Raw genomic sequence first — 17152 nt, 5'->3', positions numbered from 1 at the left:
ACAATTCCATGACAGCAAGACTCTTCTGGCTGGGTTTGGGCTGAACCACAGCTCCTCACTTTTTGATAAGCATTTTCTGCTCTCTCTGTTCCTTCACTGGCACTCGATGGTTGCTCAGTTCACAGCTCTGACACTGATATCTGCTCCTTCCTGCTCTAGGCGTTTCCAACCATAACTGCTCTTACAAGCTACCTAACAGCTAGTGAATTCACAAGTTCTCTGAATAGCGTTGACGGTAAAATACAGGACACCTAATTAAATTTGAATTCTGGATAAAACAGACTTACCTTTTAATATAAATACAGTAATTCCTAAACATTGCAATGGGCGTATTTATAGTAAACAATAATTTTTGATTTATCAGAAATTCAGATTTAACTGGGCCTCCTGTATTTTTATTTGCTGAACCTGGTAACTCCAGATGATCTTGCTTTGCACCTTTGGTTTTTGTTAATCTCTGATTTTTTTTTTTTTTTTTTTTTTTTTTTTTTTTGCGGTACGCAGGCCTCTCACTGTTGTGGCCTCTCCCATTGTGGAGCACAGGCTCCGGACGCGCAGGCTCAGCGGCCATGGCTCACGGGCCTAGCCTCTCTGCGGCATGTGGGATCTTCCCGGACCGGGGCATGAACCTGTGTCCCCTGCATCGGCAGGCGGACTCTCAACCACTGCGCCACCAGGGAAGCCCAATCTCTGATTTTTGATTGTCAAAGTTACCCTAGCCTTCTGGTGATTTGAGCTGCCCTTTCGTAGCTGTGTCTACCAAAAGTTTTTATCTTTCTATGTTTCTAGTCTTTCAACTTGCATCTTTCTGGTTCTTCTTGCCCATTTTGGTTTTAATCCATCATTTCTCTAACCAGTATTGCCTGGAGCGGAAATTGTTCTAGATTCCTGTTTCCAATTTCATCACAGTCTCCAAAATACACTAGGGTGCTCTGGTGTGTTCTCCCTATGACTCCTACTTGGTTCCTAGTCCTGGAAAAAAAATAGGAGGAGGTTAGGAGAGGCAGTCAGGTTGCAAAAGGGACTGAGCTGCCCTGACCTAACACTTACTACTATTGTGCATTAGTTATGGCTGCTCCTGACCAGCAGTGGTTGTAAATACCAACAGGGATACGCAACCTTCAGTTCTAATCCTGATTCCTTGGGAGTCAGAAAAGGAGAACACGGACATCAATGGAAGATCTTTTTCACGATCTTGAAGATGACTCTTTTCTTCTTTTTCTCATTCCCCTGACCCTTCCTGTCTGTCATAGTTCCTTCATCTCATCACAGCCTAGTTACCATTTCATTCTTTTTGTTCACTTTCAGTGTGCCACGTGTGTGTGATCCATACAAGACTTGCTAATTCTCTAAATATTTTCTTACTGTCAAAGCCCATTCTGTTTTTACTTAATAATAGCCAACATTTACTCAGTATCTTCTAAGTGCAACGACCGTGCCAAGCATTATATTATATCCGTGACCTCATTTCAGTTTCATATCACTGTCATTCTGATGACACAGAAAAGCAGATGCATAGAAGTTAAAATAACTGGTGCTAATTTACATTATTGGGTGAAGCCAAAATTTGAATCCAACTCTGATATCACAGTCCTGCTTTAACATTATGCTGTGCTTCCCTCTATGTGACTTGTACTCAGTTCTAAGAAGAATAAGAATTATCTACTATTCAAGCTATTTGCCATACTCCTTCGAGTTTATCAAAGAATCAACTCTAATTTGGGTTTGGAAATCCAGGCTAGAGAGACCCATAGTCATCTGTGAGTCTCCTGTGCCTCGATTTCAGCCACAAACCTTTCCCTGCTGTACTTTTTCACTCCATGGTCTTGACCCAGCACCCTTCCCAGTGTCTCTCTCTTTGACAGTGTCCACTGTCTTCATTATTGGTGGATATTTTTTATCATGTGTAACTGAAATGGGCCCCCTCCTTCCCGTCCAAAAAATATTTTTCCCCACCTACAGGATTTATAAGATTCTTGAGGATCAGATCTAAATTTGGAGCAGTGAGCCTGTTGAGACAGTTCACTGAAGTCTGGAATGTTCCTGAAGTAATAAGATTCTGCTGTATTTTTACCACGGTTCAAAGGAAAATACTTTTTTCCTTTCACAAGCACTGCTTATGGAAGAAATTGACCCCAGATCTACCCTGGTAGACAGCATGATGGCAGGGGTGGGCTAGAGTTCCATTTACCATATTACCGCCCAAACCCAAATCTTCTTGCATTTGCCCTGCCTCTGCTGGAGGGTCATCCTGCTTCCAAGAAGCAGTGTGATTTGTTGACTTTGCTTGAATCAAAGAAGAGTGAGAAACATCTAAAGTCACAAGGGTATTTTATTTTTACTATTAAAAATTTCTCAGTGAAAACTACTATTATAGTCTTAAGATCTCACACAGTTTCCATAGAATACCTTCCTCTCTGGGTCTCTCACTCTAAAAGCTGAGGGACTTATGTTCTCTTGGGACCGTGCAACATGGACCTTTTAAATCACCCTTGGACTTGGTTTTTCTATTTTTTTTTAGTGGTCACAAAGTCTTTTTTTAATAATTAGTTATTATTTGTTTATTTTATTTTATTATTTTGCTGCGTCAGGTCTTAGCTGTGGCACGCGGGATCTTCGTTGAGGCATGTGGGATCTGTCATTGCAGTGCGCGGGCTCTTCATTGTGGCATGCAGACTTCTCTCTAGTTGTGGTGTGTGGGTTTTCTCTCTTTAGTTGTGGTGCACAGGCTCCAGAGCGTGTGGGGTCTGTAGTATGTGGCATGCAGGCTCTCTTGTTGAGGTGTGAGAGTTCGGTAGTTGTGGCGTGTGGGCTTAGTTGCCCCGCAGAGTGTGGGATCTTAGGTCCCCACCAGGGATTGAATCCATGTCCCCTGCATTGGAAGGTGGATTCTTTACCACTGGACCACCAGAGAAGTCCCTGGACTTGGCTTTTCTGGTTAGCTTCAGATTAAGACTTCAAAGACCAACATAAAGGGCATGTGTGATTTGTGAAACCCAAGATGCAGAAAGCTTTTAGGAAGCAATAGTATCTATCTACGAAAACACACATGTGCATGTGTAAACACACACACATACACATGCATGCATGCACGCATGTTCTCCAGAGCTAGTATTCTGGGTTATCATGTGGGCAAGTCATCCTGAGGTCCAGTCTGTACTTTGAAGGCCAAGTTTCTAGTGGCTCCTCAGGCATTTGAGCCCACAATCTCCTTATCGCTGAAATGTGCGAGGATGTCCAAATTGCCGTGATGAGGTCCTCCTGCAAGACAGCAGAAGATGAAAGCTGGCCTTTGAGTGATGCATGGAAATATCCATCACTTCTCAAGAGATGTGGCCCTCACCAAGAAGTTTTTACTTCTTTTCTAGTTCGTTGTTGGAAAAGTTCTTGGGGATTGAGCAACTAGGCAAGAATTCATCTGAAAAAGGTCGTGCTCCAGTTAGGTAATTGGAAAAAAGAAAGAATACCCCCCACCCCTCCAGTTAGGATCCGGGAAGGAGGAAGGGCTTTGTTCAGAAGTCACTACATGGAACCTGACAAGTAGTAATTTGAGGCAGAAACCCCTACTGTTAAGAGCCCTGGCTGCCTGGATTTGAATTATGGTTCTGCCATTTATTATACATATGTCTAGGCTCCACCCCTCTAAAGACCTTTGTAGCCTGTAAAGGAAGGGTATTTGTGTTGTCCAAGCAGTGGTTGGTGCCAGAATTAGGTGAGATAATTATGTAAAGTGCTCAGCAAAAGGCCTGGAATGTAAGAAGTTATGAAAATCACGGGGATGTTATTAGTTTTCTATTGCTGAGTAGCAGCTGACCGCAAAGGTAACAGCTTAAAGCAAAACACTTTTATTGCTTACAGTTCTGTGGGTCATAAACCTGGCTTGGCTCAGATGTGGTCTCTGCTTAAGGTTTCACCAGGCTGAAATCAAGGTATTAGCTGGGCTGAGTTCTCTTCTGGATTATCTAGGGAAGAATCTGCTTTCAAACTCATTCAGGCTGTTGGTCAAATTTAGTTCCCTGTGGTTGAAGGGGAGAGGTCCTCTGTTTGCTTGCCTGCTGTCAGGTGGAGGCCTCTCTGAACTCAAGGCCACTTACATTCCTTCTCACGTGAGCGACTTCATCTTCACACCAGCAACAATGTGTCAAATCTCCCTGTGCTTTGAATCTCTCTGACTTCTTCTCCTGCTACTAGCCAGAGAAAACTCTCTGCTTTTAAAGGGCTCACCTGATTGGGTCAGGCCCACCCAGGCCATCTCTGTATTTTAAGGTCAACTGACTGAGAGTTTCAACTATCTGCAATATCTCTTCCAAGCAGTACCTTGATCCATGCTTGATTGGAAAACCAAAGGACAGGAATCTTGGGGAGGAAATCTTTAGAATTCCACCTGTCCTGGTGATGCTGAGGGTGATGTCAACTGAGGAGTCAACCTTCTGACTACTCTTCCTTATGCAAAGGGAACACTGAAGCTCATTTTGGAGGCAGATGGTAGAAACTGCCTAACTGTTCTGAATCAGGAAGCAGAATTCATTTCTTTGCTCCTGAGAGGGCAGAGGAGATTGTAAAATGAGAACTGGATGGAGAGGAGAGAGGGGAGTTAAGGCACATGGCAGTGAAACTGAGGAGTTTTAAGAATCAGGGTATTTCATATGGTATTTATTTTTATTTTTATTTTTCTTGCCAAGAATTGTACTTGCCTTTATTATTATGTTGTATAACTATGTTTATTGAAGTATAATTAATTTGCAATGTTGTGTTAGTTTCAGATGTACAGCAAAGTGATTTAGTTATACACACAGAAATATATATTTATATATTCTTTTTCAGATTCTTTTGCATTATAGGTTATTACACAATATTGGATTGAGTTCCCTGTACTATACAGTAGGTCCTTGTTGGTTATCTATTTTATATATAGTAGTGTGTATATGTTAATCCTGAACTCCTAATTTATCTCTCCACCCTACCCCTGGTATCCCCTTTGGGAATCGTAAATTTGTTTTCTATGTCTGAGTCTATTTCTCTTGTGTAAATAAGTTCATTAATATTACTTAGCCATAAAAAAGAATGAAATAATGCCATCTGCAACAACATGGATGGACCTAGAGATTATAGTATTAAGTGAAGTAAGTCAGACAAAGACAAATATCATATGTTATCACTTATATGTGGAATCTAAAAAAATGATACAAATGAACTCATATGGTATTTCATATTATATTTGAGATTTTTCTTTTTGGTTGGTTTGTCTTCTCAGACCTCCCCACAGTGCTCAGTGTGTGTAGCTTTCCAGGAAAATTTGGGAAAATTGAATTCCAGGGTTGTGATTTTTCTATGTACGACACTGATTCAGTGGAAGAAGGAGCTCAGGGCTAGAGGTGGACCCAGCGGTCTGTGGCATCTTCAGATGGGCATTGTTTTCTCCACAAATTTACAGTGAAAGTTTGTTGCAATTTTCCCTGGTCTTAGGAGGCACTGCAGTAACAAAATAGTACTCCAGTTACATATAAAACATAGAGCTGGGCAGGACAGTGAGAGGTCATCAGGCAGAGAGCCCTGTGTTCTGGGATGAGACAGTGCAGGTATTTCTTCGTCTACTTAGCACGTTCATCCATCCAGTCATTCAGTCATTTGACAAACATCTCTGTAGTACCTAATATTCAATACAAGACATTGTTTTAGGTATTGAGACTTAGCAGTGAACAAAGCCGAGTTCTTGGCCTCCTGGAGCTTATGCTCTGTTGGAGGAGATGAAAAATGGACAAAAATACAAAATAATCTAATTTTAGTTCATTGTAAGTGCTAGAAAAAGTAAAGCAAGGTAAGGGACTTGGTGCTGATGGTGCACACTATTTTAAATGAAGTGGTCAGGGAAGGTCACTCTGAGGTGAAAATGAACAAATCCTGAACAACATCAGGAGTGTTGGAGAAGTTGGCCCTATAACCTTAACTGAGTGGCTCAAAGACAGTGACCCCAGGTGAAGCAAGAGCAGGATGAGAGCGCCAGACAATTCTGTGACTTGCGTTATTTCCATCTTGCTAAGCCTGTTTCGAAATCGCTTAGGTAAATGCTTCAAGAACTATTAATTATTAATATAAATGTGTTCTCAATAGTGTATGGAGAAAACCCACAATTGTCATGATATCCAAGTATCCTCAGTATTCCCTGGGAGATCAAAGGGGGCTGTGTCTGAGGCATGCTGGGAACGATGTTCTGAAAGGACTCTCGCCAAAATGGTTTGGGGTCTGAGTTTAGACTCCCTTCACTAATATTATAAAAAGGGGATTGATTGTATCAGTTAAGTCTAGCTATCCCCACACCCCTGTTCCAACTCCCTCTTCCCTTCCTATTTCAGAACAAGATAGAATGGGTTTTCATTAACATAAACCAAATCTTAGCAACTAGTGTGTCCTATGAATGCCGCATTAGGGTGAAGAACCAGAAGAAACAACAGTGGGACACAATGTGAACATCTGTGCTTATTTCTAGGTAGCACATGTCCATGGCATCATGAAAAGAGGTACCCAGAGGGTGAATAGAGGATGCTGTCTTTATCTAGAAAGGAATGAGTAATGTGAAACGTTTTACATAGAGAAAAGTAAATTCAGGGAAAGAGAGCACTTAGCACAGTTGTAATTCTCCTCACTGGATGTTGAGTCCGATGAAGACAGGGGCACCATCATATCTCCAGCACCCAGCCCAAACCTGGCCTGTTGTAGGTGCCCAATAAATATTTGTTGAATGCACGAATAGTGAATAGCAATGAAAATGTATTTTTCTAAGTGGCAGAAGTATTTTTGTGAGAATAGGAGTAAATAATTGTCTGTTGTTCTAAAAGATACACGGAAACAATGATAATCCTGGGAGCAGATGCTGTTCTATGGAAAGATAATTTTATAATAATTCAGATTGTTAAACAGAGGACACAGGAGAAGGTGAAATTCCAGGCACTGAAAGTATTCAAATGGAGGATGGATGACCTCTGTTCGTTGTGTCCTGGAGAATATTCCTCCACTGAACAGGAAGTTTTTCAGGAGACACTTAGGATCATTTTAACTATAAAAGTCCCTGATCCTAGATGTGGGAGATGGGCAATATGTATTCTGGAAAGTGTGAAATTTCCCAAGACTGTGTCTGGGGACTTTACCATGGCAGAGTTGAGAGGATACTCTAATTAAATGAGGGACATCAGGCAGCCATCTGACACCCATGTAATTCATGCTCCCCCCTGTGAATTCTTTTCCTGAATCCCTTGATGTCACTCTCTTAACATGATTTCTATTCTTGAGGTCCCAAAGTACAGCCCACAAAAAACAGAATGTGGCAGAATGTAACATTTGGCAGTGGTTGGAACCCACCATCCCGTCGAATGATATAGAAGGCTTTTCATCTTGCTTCCCCTTGCTCATGGTCTGTGAATAAAGAATCAATGAAATGAGTTTGGGGGCAGATGAATACCCACGGGGGGCTGTGGCCCAATCCTTCCCTTAAACCATTTGCTTTTAACTCTCTCTTGAGCGACTGTTCAGTAAAGTTAATAGCCACAAGCTCTTCGGGGGAAGGTTTGTTAAAATCATGTCCGAGAAAATAAATATAATGAATGAACAATCTCTGGAGAAAGGCTTGACATTTAAAAAAAATGGAAATTAGTCTCACAAGGATCTTCTATGAAATAGGCAAAGTGCATCCGTACAAATGAGATATTTTTACAGTGATTATAGGAGCCATCTCCTGGAGACCACACCTGAACTCTTAAAAGCTGAACCAAAACCCAGTTGTGTACCCAGGAATCTAGTGTGACAGATTTGAATGTATTCCACTAATAACTCTCCTCACCCCATGCCTGCATTTCAGTGCACGGTTCCCCTGTTGTTCAATGAGCTTTGATACAAGGATGCTGGAGCATGGCTTTGAACTCCTCTGAACCCAATTATATCCAGCTATTTGGAAGTGCCATGGTGGGATGATGGGAAAACAGTGTTCTCTGAAGTAACACACAGAGAGTTCAAGAAGGAGTTGACTACAGCGGGTCTGGCAGCCGATTCATACATGGAACTGTGCCGCCAATGGCATTGCTGTCTGCCAGCCTGACATGAGGATGGAGCATAAAAAAGAGAGATTCAATTAGTTAACCAAAATCGGATGGAGCAAAGTGAAGGGGCATCTGGTAGCAGCTTCTATTCTTTGATTTGCACGAGGACTGTCCTGCTCCAGCACGTGTTGTTTGCACTGGGGGAGTGTGTTAAAGGAGAGGTCTTCCCCGCAGCGAGGGGAGGCATCTCCCCTCCCCAGAGCATTTCCCAGCTCTTTAATCATAATGGAAGTCAGTTCTCCAGGTGAGAATCCCAGCCTTTTTCTCTCCAAATCAGCTTGGGACCAATTAAGATGACCCCAGTAGAAAAAAGAGGAGCAGGCAGGCAGGCTACTGTTCTTCTCCCATAGGGCAGGAGGTGGACATGTTTTCCTTTCAGACAAAGGGCACGGCCCCAAAGAGTATAGTATCCAAGATTAAAAAAAAAAAAAAAAAAAAAGAGGGCTTTTGTGACCAAGCTCTAAGAAAAGGAGCTGTATTTTATTTATATCATAAATCTGTTTTATTTTATGGTCTGACCATAAAACCTTAAAATGACATTTTAAATCTGGACTCCCTAACATGGATCTGTTTTAGTTGATTGAAGCGGATCTGACCTGCAAACTCCCTAAAGTCGTGTGGCCATTCACACTTGTCCTCTTTAAAGTTTGGAGGGGTCACAAGGTGAGGGGTTAGAATGGTTAATTTCTCCAGTTTTCTGGAGGTGAGAAGTCACCAAACCTTTAACATGCAGCATTCCATTTTGTTAGACTCCTACACCCTTCAGACAATGGATAAGGCAAAATGGTTCTCCTAAGCAGCCAACGTTTCTCGCAGAAGATGGTTTCTCCATCTTTAGATTAAATGAGATGAACAGGCAAGTCCTTCAGGGAAGTGAGCCCTCCCAGCGTCTGGCTGGGCAGATGTGCTGATGCTTGGGACTTTGCAGCTGCCACAGGCGGTGGGACCTGCCCCCAGCCCAGCCTGGGGCTCTCATGGGAACCATGGATTGGACAAGCCCATCCCTTACGCTCTGCCATCCGGGCCCCCTCTGCCTCATCAGCACTCCTCTCTGCCTGCTGCTTTGCCTCTCTCTGCTCACATCCCACCTGCTGGTTTTGGCAACTCCCGTTTCCCCAATTCTGTGTCAACCCCAAAAGGAAATCCTTCTGATTTTGAGTTCTGGGAGGAGAACACAGGTGTCCTTTCCTCCTAGAACCAGCAGCTTTGGCCCTAGCAGCACCTTGCTAGTCCTGGGGAGAGGGACCCCTTCTCTCACCTCTCCTTGGCCTTGTATTGCCTTCCACTCCAGTCCAAGCTTTCCTCAATAGAGCCAAACTCCCCAAATCGCAGCCTGGGTGGGAAATTGTCTGATGGTATTTTCAATCTATGTTTTTAGCCCCATGACAAAAAGCTGTTCACTACCTCCTGAGTTGAGAGAGCCCAGCTTTAGAACACGCAAAAATTCTTGGTATGGGAGTGGGGGAAATACGTCTCATTTATTTCTGCATGGTTTAATACATTAATAATTTTTTTTCTCTACTGACACCAGTGTTTCTCTATTGCATGATCAAACATCCTTGAGTCTCTCTTCCTCTTCTCTTCCAACACATGAGAAACAGCCACATTTGTTCTTTTGCTTTTCCATGGCTCCTACGTGTTTGCTGTAAGATGATAAAAACTTCCTTTCACCCAGCCTGCTTCTAGCTCTCTCTTCCTCTCCTTGGGCTCTGGCAAAAGCCTCGTCTCTGGGCTCCCTATCTGTGGTCCTTCTCCATTTCGTCATATAATAATGGTCTTAGCTCCTAGGTGCCAGGAACTGGACTAAGCATTTTGCACAAATTATCTCAGTGTGTTTTTACTAGTGCCCTGAGGGTGAAGGATTGTTATTGTGCAGATAAACTACTGACTTTCTTTTAATTCTCTTGAATTTGCATTGATGTTAATTTACCCATAAAGCCAAAATACCTTTAACACCCCCATGGTCTGATATCAACCAACTTTCTAGATTTATCTAACAGTTACTACCCCTAGTACTGAGCCACCTGAATGACAGAGACTCTTCTGACTACTCTATCCTTCCTTTCTTTTGGAGTACCTATGCTTTTTGTTTTCAACCTTTCACTCTTTTCTTCAGCCATTCCATCCTCACTGTGTAAAGCCTACTCACCCATTGGTAGACAGTGCTAGTTGCTCAACAAATAATCATTTTCTCTTCTTCTTCTTTTTTTTTAACCAATAAAGCCCCAACCCTGTGGTAGAAATGGACCTTGTCAAAAATAGTTCCCTGCTCGGAGTCCTGTGCCTCCTGGGTTGGTCATGTCATCCGGTTCAGGCCAATGTAATAGGAGCAAAAGCTTTTGAGGGGCATTTGTGACAGTTCTGCTTTTCTGATATAATAGTTACTGCTCCTTCCTCCTGGTTGTTCCCTTCTTTCTGCCTGGAATGTGGCTGCCATGCCTGGAGGCGAGCCCACCATCTTGCAGCCAGGAGGATGAGAGGCACGCATTAAGGATAGTGAAATAGGAAACATAAAGGAGGCTGTATTTTGGTGACTTCCTTGAGCAGATGCATTTGTTCTAGACTGTGTATCTTCAGACTTTTTATTTCATTAAGAAAAATAAGTGAATTCCCTATGTGGTTAAATCATTGCAATGGGGTTTCTACATTCAGATGAATACAATCTTGACACACCATCCTTTGAAGTAAATTCAAATGCTACATCATTTCCGAAGGCAAACACCCAAGTCTAAATCGTGACCATCTCTAACATGGAATTGAGAAGCAACCTCTTAATCTCTCTTGCTTCAACTCTTCTCACCAACATTTCTACTATTATACATTATCTACTCTGCAGCCAGAGTGATACTTTAAAAATATATACCAGACCTTGACATTCTCCAGTCAGCAATCCAATCCCTCAATGACTTCTCATGATCATGCTTAAGCTAAAACCCAACATCCTTTGTAAGTATGACAATGCCCTCTATAAATGGAGTCTTGCTTATGTCACCCCCAGCACTCTCCCCACTCCCCACGTTCCGTGTAAGATCTACGTGTACTCTAACACCAGCTTCTTTGCACTTGTTCCCTCTTCCCAAATATTGGAATCTCTACTCTCTCAGTTCCTGCAGGCCTGTACTTAAAAATATAGATCCTTAGATAGACTTCCTTTAGACTTCCTTTTAAAATACCACACTGACCTATATCTTGTCTGGTTATACAATATTATTTTTTCACAGCACTTATCACTACTTACATTTATATATCTTTTTTCACTTACATTTATTATCTGTCTTCTTTATTGGAATGTAAATTCCATGGACGAGGGATTTTGTCTACTTCAACTACCATGATATCTCCGTCATTTAGAATGTGTCTAACACATGGTAGGTGGTCAAGAAATAATTATGAAATGAATCATTGGAAGAAAGGAAGGAGGCAAAGAAGGAAGGTCACAGATCTCTGGGAGGGACTGGAAATACTCATAGAGCTCCTTAAGAGAAAATGAAGGACTGATTTAGGAGCTGCAATTCCTCTGAGGATGTTTTCCCAAGAATAAGTGACAATTACTTGAGATAACATCTCCCCGGATTCCTCCCTATATTCGAAGATGGTAAAATCACTAAAGCCTGTTATGTCGACACCTTGCTCTTACAGTTGCTAGAGTGAGTGGTGTTAATGTTACCACAGCAACAGTACATCTTATGTAAAATCTCCAGCTTGCTACAGATGTGGTAGCCGCTTTAAAAGTTTTCTTGGGGATCCAAAAATATATGCTGCCTGCTAATTTTGCTTAACCAATTCCTTACACTTAATAACAAACTATACATAGAGTGCTAAAACTGCTTTTGAACTTTGTAAATGGCACTTGGCCATTTACATAGAACCATGTTGCAAAGGTAAATTCCTGTTGTAAGTTCTAGGCAAGATTTGTAACATACTAAATAAAAAATGGCTTTGTATCTATCAACGTGGTGCTCTCTTGCCTTGGCTTCTTGTCATCCCCATACATGGGATATCTTTCTGATATTGCTTCATCCTCTTGGTGTCTTTAAACTTTCTGTTTTCTCTGCCCAGCAACACCCAGATATTTTCACAGCTTACTCCTTCCCTTCCTTCATATTTTTATGCAAATAATGCTTATTCAGGTGGTCCTCTTGACCATCTGCCCTAACAGGCTGGAAAATAACAACTCTCATCTACTCATATCCTTTTACATTCCATTTTATGGTCAACTCCATTTTTCTTTCTAATACTGTTTACAGTTGGTTGCTCTTCATATATATTTATTTGCTTACTAATTTATCTCCCTCATGAGACTTTAAAGTCCATGATGATAGGGACACATTTTCTTTGACTGTTTAAGAGTTATATTCCATTGTATAAATATATTACCATATATTTATCCATTCAAGAGTGAACAGTTATTTGAGTTAATCTAGTTTGGGGTTCTGTTACAAAACTGCTAGGAACAGGGAGATCAGCTTGGTGCTTTGTGACCACCTAGAGGGGTGGGATAGGGAGGGTAGGAAGGAGATGCAAGAGGGAGGGGATATGGGGATATATGTATACGTATAGCTGATTCACTTTGCTATACAGCAGAAACTAACACACCACTGTAAAGCAATTATACTCCAATAAAAATGTTAAAAAAAAACTGCTAGGAACACTTATATACAGGACGTTGTGTAGATACATGTTTATATTTCTTTTGGGTAAATACCCAAGAATGAAATTGTTCTGTCATATAGTAAGACTACTTAAATTTATAAGAAACTACCAAACTGTTTTTCAAATTATGCTACTATTTTGCAAACCCACTAGCAATGTACAAAAGTTCAAGTTGCTCCACATCCTTGCCAACCCTTGGACTTTCAGACCTCTTAATTTTAACCATTATAATAGATGTGTAGCAGTGTTTCACTGTGATTTTGATTTGCATTTCTTTGATGATTAATGATGTTGAGCATCTCTTCATGTACTTATTGACTATTTATATTCTTTATGAAATGTCTGCTCATTTTTTTGCCCATTTTTATCGAGTTGTTTGTCTTCTTATTCTCAATGTTTATTAAGACATACTGTAAAGTGAACATGAGGGTGTAGTTGTGAATTCTCATAGGTACTTTAAGGCACAATCACCACATTTTCACAAGTGCATTTGGTAATAAAATCTTGCTAGATAACCCCACAGGTAGAATAAGAGAAAGTAGAAGGCAATGGTGGGAAGGCAGAAGGCCAGGATCCAGTCCTAGAATAACAGAATGTCCCTTCCCATCTTTTTTCTGGTCCTCTGCCCTTTCTATACATTCCTTCTATTATTTTATTTTCTGTTTTTTCCCCTCTTTTGTAACTTCTTTCTAAATTTGTGTTCTTTTTTCTATGTTAATAGGCTATGTCTCAGTTTTTATGCATTGTTAAATGTGTATATATATATATATGCATGTGTGTGTGTGTATATATATATATATATATATATATATATATATATATATATATATATATATATGGTATGTATGTATATACCTTCACACATATACATCTATATTCAGTGGCCTTATCAAGAAAATTAAAAGTTCATTTTTTCCATTATGGTTTATTACAGTATATTGAATATAGTTCCCTGTGCTTTATAGTAGGACCTTGTTGTTTATCTATTTTATATGTAGTAGATTGTGTAAAAGTTCCTTTTTAACTATAATATTCTATTTCCTGTAACTGGTATTTCTTAGGTTCTAAGAATCTCATTGCAATATTTGTTCCTTATTTCCAGAGTTGCAATCACATAGTTGTTAAATAAGATAATTTAAAATTTCCCTTTAATGGATTGAATGTGATTCTACATCTCCAGTATCCTGATTATCTACATTTAAAAATGGAATACAAATGCCATCTGATTTTTCTATCTGTAAAATTTCTTTGCAGATAATTTTAATTACAATTCCTGGCTTTTTGATTAATTATACCTTAATTCTTTGGTATTTGGCATCTGTGAATAAATTAGTTTTGAAAACCAAAAAAAAAAAAAGACTTACTGTAAGAACAATTACATAAAAAACATTCCTGCACATTTCATAAAATTGCTGTCGAAATTATATTTCTTACATTCTTCAAACATGGTTTCTTGTATAAGGAAAGTTTACCTCTTCCACATAGCTATTGTGAGCTTTTTCATCATGAAATGGGAATTGTATTCTCATAATATTTCCAGTTTTGCTTTGGACAGAGGAATTTCAGTGCTGAATTTAATGCTTAATCAGGGATATTATGTTATTCTAGGTTTTTGATATAAGTGATCACCCTCCCACATGATCAGTTTTTCTATTAAGTGTTTATGGTTTTATTGTATACAAACTTTTAATTAAGCAGCTCCAAATTTCTTTTGAAAGTATCTCACTATCTCACTTTCATCATATTTGAATATGAATAATGCTACTTCTAATCCAACACAAGGGAAAGCCAAAAATTTTCATTAGTGCCATGACATTCATTTTGGTCTTCTTGGACTGATATAGTCCAAAATAGCCTTTATACAAAACATGGGCACTCAAGTAATTATTTCCCTGTGTTTCTCTAAATAGTTACATTTTATCTTGAATACATACAATTATTTATATGTAGAGCAGCATTTCTAAATATGATATATAGCTTTTAGGCTATGTGATGAAAGTATGACATTGCTTTCTAAAACAGAGTACATAAACTTTTTCTTTTTGAATTTATATCTTTCCTTATATATAAGGTTTTCGTGTCAGGAACCATATCTTATTAAACATCTTTATATTTCTCATAACCCTAAAAGAACTCCCTGTGCATGAAGTATCTAATAAATATTTGTTAAACAAGCATTAGATAAAGGAGTAGCAGTAACGACTGACTTCTGTACACCAGTCTTTCGCTTATTCAGAGGCTTATCTATCCATTCTAGACAGTCTGTGGCTGTACTAAGCCAGCTCAACTTGGATACCAAGGGTTAATTCACCATAATAAAATCAGCATGAGCATTGCCAAAGAGGCCTGAGCAGACCCTCAAGTAAGTAATTAATTCTGGCTGCTTTCCGCTCTCTAGCTTTCATCATTCTTAATGTTATCTAATTGTAAAATTATTCTTCAAACCTTCCTAGTATAAAGGAAGAAAATGCCCAGATCTAACCCGCTTTACTTGAGGGCATGTGTGCCTCCTGCATCTTGGGGGAAGTAGCCAAGATGCTGCTAATTAAGGGTGTGTGAACACTTGAAAACTTTTGATCAACTTTCATAAAACAGCCTACAAAAGACTTCTAGAAAAACTCTTTGTGTGAGCACAGAGCTACCATTCTAGGGGAAACGTGGGGTTGCCTCCACAGCTTCTCTGGCCTTCAGACCTTCACACTGACCTTGAGGGACCCTGGGTTGGGGGGTGCACATAAAAGACAAATGTGTAAGGAGGAGAGAGAAGTTCCTAGCCTGGCTTCTATTTACTTCTGCTATTGGGGGTGATAAAGAAAATCTCGGGGACTCTTCCATTTTGTAATATGCCAAGGCTCCCATTGTCACGGGTTTTTAATTCATGTCAGTACAGACAGATAACTAAAGTCCTCACCTTTAAAGGGCTATATTTTATCCTTGTGTCTTCCTCCTTCAAACATGAAAGACCCCTGCAGACAAAGTCATTTCTCTATCCATGACTGTGGCAAGAGAGACCAAGCTGTCTTTTCCACTGTGATTACCTGCCGAGACTGTAGGCCTTGGGGTCCCTAGGTATCCTTGGCAACATAAGTGCAATGCACTATTAAAATAATGACTATTTTTTTCAGTCTAGTTAAAAAATAGAAGGGACAGCCTTGGATGGCATACTGGTCAGGGGGGAAATATCTCATGTGTCTCTGGGGTGAGATAGAAAACTAAGGGCTTGACCTCTTTTGGCCATTAAAGACCTCTCCTGTCTCTTTGTTTCCTATAAGAGTAGTGGTAGTATTAATTCCGTGGCTGGCTAAATTCTAACTGGGGTAATTATTCTGTCACCTTATACTCCCCTGGAGATTCAGTTAGAAAAGTTACTCTTTGATCATGCTCTTAAATCCAACCGCGCTGGGCTTTGTAACATGGCAGGTGAAGAATGGCTATTGGATTCCGCATGCCTCCCTCTGCTGTGTGAGTGATGCTAATTCTATGTATGTATTCTGCTGAGTGCTTGGGGATCCTTCTGGGGCAAGCTGCTGCAGTAAGCATGAGCTATTATTAGTTGAGTCTCCAAAAAAGAAATTGTTGTTCTAGCCTATATTCTTTTGATAAATTTTAGTTAAAGCCCCCAACAAACAATTATCAAAAGAGTGGGGAAGATTGCTACAAGTTTAGGATTGTTAGGAGTTCAGGATATATATATATATCATGGCAGAGCTAAAAATAAGTTTTTTTCACATGCAACACTTTTTCTTCATAAATGTCCCAGGCAACCTATTGGATCATTGCTGTTTGTTATTGATTAACAGTCTCCCATGTTGATATGGCCAGTGAAATGGGGATACTGGGGGTGGTACCTGAGCTGGGCACATTTCAGGTGGTTTGATTTAGAGCCAAAATTTATTAATGAAGATGCTTTAACATTTTGGTGAGGGAGTCATGGAGACAGTAGCTATAGACTTCAGTGAAACTTCCCAAATGCTAAATTATTAAATTCTTAACAGGAACAGCCTAACGACAGAGTTTACAGAGTTTAAGGGCCTGACGAGCACTGAGGGCTTAAATAAAATGTGTGACTTAATGAGGAGCCCACTTCTGACTCCAGTGTAAATTCACGCTTACAGTGATAGACACCCACATATATAATTTTAGGGGCAAACCTAAACACAACACAGATGCTTATATTTTTTCAGTCTCTTCCTTTGTGTGTCCTTTTCTTTCCCTATATTTATTTTGGTAACTAAACTTATAGAAATAAGTTAGCAGTTTTTATAACCTACATGGAAAAATCTAAATGGATAGTAATTAGGGGTTTGTTTTATAAATCAGAATATGTAGCAAAAAATAATAACAGAGAGCCCCATTTGTGAGCATGGAAAGATGGTAAGAAATCCAGTTACAAAATCATATTTTTATAT

The sequence above is a fragment of the Mesoplodon bidens genome (genome assembly GCF_964165515.1).
Source record: "Mesoplodon bidens genome assembly, chromosome: 12".
In the NCBI taxonomy this organism is placed as follows: Eukaryota; Metazoa; Chordata; class Mammalia; order Artiodactyla; family Ziphiidae; genus Mesoplodon; species Mesoplodon bidens.
Note: the sequence above shows the minus strand (reverse complement) of the source record.